Source organism: Corvus moneduloides, chromosome 13 (assembly GCF_009650955.1).
Source record: "Corvus moneduloides isolate bCorMon1 chromosome 13, bCorMon1.pri, whole genome shotgun sequence".
Lineage (NCBI taxonomy): Eukaryota > Metazoa > Chordata > Aves > Passeriformes > Corvidae > Corvus > Corvus moneduloides.
The window spans coordinates 9611481-9618769 of NC_045488.1; positions in this window are offsets into that span (position 1 = coordinate 9611481).

The window sequence follows — 7289 nt, forward strand, 5'->3', positions numbered from 1 at the left end:
AGGTGGATGTTGTGAGCTAGAACACTTTTGGTGGCAAGGATCCTGCTTTTTTGGACTTTGCTAATGCAGATCAACGTGTGTATATGTTGAAACTCACAGGGAGCAAAGAACAAACAGCTGTCTGCCATCCTGACAGAGTTGGCTGGGAAATGGCCCAAACACAGAGAAGTCTTTTAAAAAAAAAAAAAATAAAAAAGAAGGAAAAAAGGGAGAGAGGAAAGTGTCTGTCTTCAAGTATGTTTGAAATAATGAAAAGAACCAATGTGCAAAGCGATTAAGAGATCTTTGAGGATCAAAAGCCTTGATTCAGTTTTGCCAATGGAACAAAACTTTTCATCTGTTCTTATGTGGACCTTAAAGTAGGGCAGAAGGGTGTAGTTTTTAAATTATTTCATTTCAGGATTTACTTTGGGCAGGGGGAAAGGGTTCTTTCTGTTTGTTCTTGCTCTTGTTATTCAGTGTCCTTAACACAAAAGGCCAGCCTGGCTCTGAAATGAAGAGCAGGGTCGTTCTATGAACTGGTGGTTCATTAGTCTCCTTTTGATATGTCAGAACAGTAAGAGACCCTTTTATTTTTTTTCTCCCTTTCTAGTAATGTCTGTGTTCTTAAATCAAGACATCTTCCCTCATCATGTTGCAGTGGCTGAATCTTTTTCAGAGATTTCCTAAGTGGGTTGTACCAATAACATTCATCTCGTGCACACAGAGCAGAGTCAAGAGTTTGATGCATGAGGAAGCCAAACCCAAAGATTTTCAATGCTCTGTGCAGTAAATCCTACTCCCAGCTTTGTGTTCAATTGGAGCTGGATGCCCCCCACCAGGTTATTTCTATGCCTGTTTTCACTGGTAGCCTCTTGCCAGCAGAACCACAGAGCAAGCCTTGGGAAGGTGGATCAGGGAGGCTCAGAAGTGCAAATCGCTGGATTCCAGCACTGCCAGCTCGGCAGCAATGTGCCGTTTCTTGGGGAAGGGGTGGTGGAAGTAGCAGCAAAAGAAGATGAAGGGATCTGGGGCTGTAAGAGCAAAGACAAAAGACTGGGAAGGAGAGGACAAAACTCAGGAAGGTCCTTGTGTTTGGGTTTCTGCAGGGGACAGTGGAAGAGCTCCCTCTTCCTGTCCCAGCCTGCTCTAACCATTGTGGAAAAAGCCTTCCTTGCAGGCTGGAGTGTCTCCGTGGTCCTGGCGTCCATGAGGTAGGGTTTTTCTTCCAGCATGGATTTGCAACCTGGAGGATCCCCAGGACAGTGTGGATTTTCTCTGCAGGTTGACCAGAGCAGCTCTGTGGCATCACACACCACCACTAATGGGGTGGGCTTCAGAGCTGAGGTGCAGGTTGGGTGGGTTTAATGACAGGGGTCACCTTGGTGGTGGAAGTTGTGTGTTGGCCCTGTCTTGTTGCAAAAGAGCTGATGGGAGCAGAGAGGTTCTGTGTTCCTGTTGCCACTGCAGATATTCAGGAGCAGCATCTGGTGCCACAGGTGCTTCCTGTGACCTGGAGCTGATGTACTTCTGGTGTGTGGTTTCCTGCCCTGTCCTAACTCTGGTCGGTTGTTGGTGTGCTCTAACCTCTTCAGTGGGGCAGCTGTTATAAAAGCCTGTTCTCTGCTCCAAAACCTAATTAATACAAGTCATATTTTGTCACCACATGTGCAGCAGAGCTGGCAACTCCCATTTCTACTGTTGTGGGAGCCACATCCATGTGATACACAGACCCTGTCACGCTCTGGTGACAGACCAGTAGCATTAGTGGAAACCTGAAAACAACAACAGCAGAAGCTGAAAACTGCATATGGCAGAGCAATGTTGTGGGTTGCAGGCTGGGAAAGTTCTGCTGGTAAAAATTTCTGGCAAGGTGTGGACTGCCGAATGAATTAATCTCCTTTCTTCTTTGAGCTGCTTCTAGATTAGCTCTTTCTGCCTGATCCAGCACTCCTGTGTCCATACGCATGGCAGGAATGAAATGTCACCATTGATACAAGCCTGGTGTGTAAAAGTCTATAATTACAAGCCATATTGTGAGCAATATGATGGGTGAAAAAAATGACCTCCTATGGGCTGGTGATCTCCATCCTCTTGGCCTTGAAAGCAGGCATATATTAATTTACTGCATACATTAATCTGCTGCATACATTAATTTACTGCATAATTTTTATGCTGCTCTAACATCATCATAAGCATGTGTCATTTCGGCGTATTATCCATTCTAATACAGCTGTGAGCAGCAAAATAGAGTGAAGAGAGTCTTCGTGCCTGCCTTCAGGGTTGAGGGTGGAGATTGGATTGTCCATGTATTCTGTTTTGACAGTAGCTTCTCTCTTGGTTTTCACGTAAACAGTTATTTTTAGGAAGATCATATATTCCCCAGTAATTGTTTTAAATGCATCAAAGAGCTCACTGATATAAAGCTGTGATTTATGGGTTCCCGCTACTTTTTAATAGCTGAACTTAAATCCTGGATTCACTGAAGCCATTTGGAAAATTGGGATTATTCCAAGCTGGAGCAAAGGGAGGGAGACTGGTATTTTGCCAAGATCAGCAGTGATTCATTCCTACATTCGTGCTCAGCATCCAGTGAAGGGCAGGAGCTGGGAATGCTGTAAGTAGAGCTAGCAGGAGATTATCATGTTGAAGGTGAATCTGCCCTCCTCGCTCCCTCTGCTGCTAGATAAGGTCTTTTGAATGAGAAGGACCAAATTCTGTCACGCTTTTCTTTTATTCCCTCTAAAAGCTGATTTATTCATACAAGTTCCAAGCCAACTAACTTGCATCCGGACTCTGAGGCGTAGAGAGAACTGAATTTTGGCTGTTCCAAGAATGTCCCCATAGGGGTGAAGGACTGGAGAACACCTTGTGATGAATATACTTTGGAAATCCCTTACAAAGAGATGTTTTAGTGACTGCTTGGAATGAAGCAATGTCTGTATCAGGTTAGGCCAACAGGCTCTGGCAGCATGAGTAGGGGCTCTCAGGGGCCTGTAAGGGGACAGGGTGGACCCAGGACTCATTGCTGGCACATTCTGTCACACTCCAGTGGTATTTGGCCCCTGGACCAAGTGAGAGGTGATCGCAGAATAAATCAGATTGGTGGTGGTATCATTTAGATTAGGTGATAAGTCTTGAAGTAATAGAAAAAGTGGAAACTTGCTGTGGTCTAAAGGGTTTGTTTAGCCTGAGGACATTTATGCTTTTGGTGCCTGCACCAGGGTTCAGACTCCATCTTTAGGATGTACAGCCAGACAAATGGTCAGTAATCCTGGGGTGTGAGGAATGAAAGGGGCTGTCTGTCCATCCTTGTCCGTGCAGCTCACAGGGGCTGAGCTCCAGCTGCACGTCCAGTAGCCATGGCTGTGCTGATGGGGAGAGCAAAGCTTTTACAGCTGAAATACTTCTTAGGTGTGGAGCCTCTGGGAACTGCCTTCCCTCAGAGGGTTCTGTACTACCTTGTCTTCAGGCCAGCTGACATTGGAGTAAAATTTCTCATCATGTTTTTGCTCTCCCAGCCCTGGGAGAGAAACACAGGGAGTTGGTAAAGTAAATGGACCAAATATCCCAGCATAGTTCAGTCCCCACAGAAAGGAAAGGATTTTTCTTTCCTCTCTTGCAGAGCAGGGGCACAGCCAAAACTGTGTTTTCTTCTTTCCTGACATATCTTTCCATTGCATATTTTTGAAATATATTAATTCTGAGAGCACTGCTGTTGTGATCAAGAGGCAAAAATAGCCAAATTTATATTTGTGGATAAAAAGCGGTAATAAACCCCCGAATTTCCAAACACATAGAGGAGCATTGACATCTAAATACCAGAAATTCTAAGCCCTTACCTTGCTAATTCATGTGGCATTTGGAGGGGCTGTGGATCTTTATTTCATCCTGGTATTTGTGGTATTTCCTGCCATTAGTATAGGAAAACCCTTGTGTGGTAAATGCTGGCTTTTTCCTCCGTTGGTGGCAGCCACTGAGACTTGAGTTCATGAAAGGCAAACCATCGTTTTCAATACTGAAGGATCTCTGAGGTACCTGGGAAGGAAAAATCTCATCGGGGTTGAATGAGGCTGTTGGCACCATGACCGCTGCCAGCTGAACCGCTCCGAGCAGAGTCACATCTTGTCTCCAGATCCAGGAGTCTGGGGCTCAAAATCCATTGGGTGTCTTCAAAAGCTGTACCTTCGAAATTGCACTGATAGTAATTTTATCACAACCCCTTAAAAGTGATCTGTGTGTAAAGGTTTCGGGTACAAGTGTTGGCCTCGAGTCAGTGACCCAGCTTTCAGAAATTGCTGTTTTTATTGCAGATTAAACTGTAGATTGGGTCGTTTAGATTTGTAATGGAAAAATATTAGCCAATGTACTTTCCTCTCCTCCACCCTCTATCATCAGGGCATATATCAAGTTGCACTATCTGGCAGGGAGTTCCAAATGTTATTTGAGAAGAGGGAGGAATGCAAGCGATGTCAGCAGAAAACAGCTGAGTAGCGGTTAAATTTCTTTGGCCTGAACCTGCTCCACAGGGAAAAAGAAACGCAACAACTGGACTTGTTTCGTTTCACCCCAGCACAAGCCATCCTTTGGAAACAGATGATGTTTGTGAGCAGATTCTCCTCAGAAGCTGGGGTTTTGGGATGCTGCTGGGCGGGCAAATCCTACTGCGGACGTGGCAGGGCGAGCTCGGCAGGGCCAGCTCTGTCTGGGATCCCTCGGTGAAAGCACTGAGGCACCGGCTGTTGCTGCTCCCTCGTTCATCTGAAGCCTGCAACGTTAGAGGGGCAGCTTTAGGTTGCATCTCCATGGCCTCCTGAACTTTTTATCTACATTGGCTTTAAAGATAAAAGCCTTAAGAGCTGGCTCAAGTGAACTTGCACAGAGCTGCCAAAGAGCAGTGGAGGTGCGTGCAAGGATACTGTTAGCTGAGAAGCTGGGCTGAGTTAAATGGTACCCTTAATCCCCTTGATACGGGCAGAGTCAAGTTAAAAGGTCTTCCCCACTTGGAGGGAAGGCTTTGCACGTGTAGATGCTGGTTCACTTAAGGGCAGCGCTGCCTCTGCAGCGGGAGCCCCTTCTCTGCTGGCATTTGCTTTGTTGCTGAGGAAAGAACTTGCTTCTGCAGGGGCTCCATCACAAGTGTGGAATTTCTGGTCCATGGGGGCTTTTAAAATAAACAACAATGGAGACAGCAAACAGATAGAAACAGAATGGTTGAACAGGAGAAGAACACAAAGTAAATATAGCCCTTCTTTTAAGTCTGCCCATCAGTCTGCAGCGGCTTCTTTGCCTTGCACTCCCTGTTTTAGCAGGATTTTGCTGGGTATTCACATAGCAGAGATCCACATTTTGCTTCTCGTCCTTACAGCTGTTGCCGGATGCAGTCCCCTGCCATGGTCCCGCTTGGGTTCTTTATTGCCTGACTGGGGTTTAGTGCCCCTTCCCTTGCTCTATTCTTTAGTTTGTCCCATTTCCTGCCTCTGGACCGCTCTGATGGGACAGCCTGGTCTTCTCTATGATGAAAACCCAAGTGAGAAAGAGAACAGGAGATGACTTTTCTTGGATCCCTCCCCAGCTTTGTTACAGCTTCCAGAGGAGACTTCCAGCAAGAGCTGCACAAGAGTCCTACTTAGATACTTGAGTCAGATTCTTTCCTAGCCCCTGATCCCCAGGGCTGTCTTTAGCCCAAGCCAGTGTCTGTGCTTCACAAATGTTTCATATTGAAATATTTTCCAGGTGTAGTGCCCAAATTGCATCAGGTACTTGGGCCTAATTCCCACCGCCTTCAGTATGAGTTCTGCCACTCTCATTGCAGGAAGTGTGGACAAGTGTCAAGGTCAGTTTTCGTAGTGTTTGTAATGGAACACAAGAGGAACAAAATGGACCTAAGGAAGACAGGGTTTCTGCAATCCTACTTCCATTGCAGTCAAAGGAAACTCCCCCATTAATTTCAGTAAAAGGAGAAATAAAGTATAAACCGGGAAATCGGATGAAACTCAGAGAATTTGCCCGTGAGTTTATTTTTCTTAGCAGTATAGAATAATTTCTTAAACTGAGGAAATGTTCCTGATAGCTGAGATCTTCATTCCAGAAATAGTGTGGCTAAGTATTTTTGTATGTGGATTTAAATTCTTTAAAAAAATTAATGGTATGAATAGTTTTTCATTAGGGACTGCACGAATGACACTGATGTATTGAAACAGTATATTCAAGATCTTAAACCAAATCCTGCTCTGAATCTTTTGTCTTTGAATGTGTTTCCTCTCTTCCTCACCCCAGTTGTTGGAGCCTGGTTATATCGCCTAGAATGGCCTGGTGAAACAGATATATTTTTATTTGCATGCAAATTGGTAGGAGGCAGCTTGGCTGTAAATACTGTGCTAATCATTCCAGGTTCATCAGGACCCTAATTGGCTGCAGGATTGCCTGTAACTCTCAGTACCCTGATTCAGAGCAATAGGAATTGTTGAATCTACATAATAAAGTGAATGTGATGGAAGGTGAGCTCACACCTACTTGAGATGTGTGTTATTATTCCCATCAAGGTCAAAGACATTTTTTTTCCCTTCCAGATATACATATTCATAGAGCCTGTGCACAACTAATGAGTCGGAAGATTAAATGGTTGTGGATTAAGAACAAACCCTACTGTTCTTCTAATTTGATTGAAAGTTACTTGGTTCATCTGATTAGAATTCTGAATTCAAACCAGCTAACACAGGCTCCTCAGCTAGCTGCAAAATCTGAGCCTGGCAGCCACGAACAGGTTAAGGTTTCACCCAGTCCCCCCAAATCTCAGGGAGGCTGATGGATCTGAAGGACCACTGGAATCCCCCCTGAACTTCCACAGGGAGAGACTGACAGAGGGCAGAAGGGCTGTGCTGCCAGGGTCGGCTACCACCCAAGATCTCCAGCCAGGATTGATTTTATGTCAGATTTTTTTAATATTATAACAGAGATATTACTTCTAGTCCCTGGTAAAGGACATACTACTTAAGATACTGAGATGAGCCTTTGCTCTTGAACTGCCATGCATTAAAATATCTCTTTTCCACACATACTGAGTTACATAATTAGCAGCCATGACTCAAAGGAGTCCTTGCCCTAAGCCCCCAGTGTCACTGCTTCTCCCTGAGGTTGGAAGCAGTTGTGCTGGTCCCAGGGCTTGGAAAGGGCTGCAGCATCACCGGGCTTGGAAAACCATGGGAGACAAATGGCCAGGTCTCACAATAGGTGTGAGTCAGTCCCTGTGCACTTAGGTGATTTGACTTCCTGTTGCTCTGCTGTCTGGGCTACTTGTTTTGGGGAAC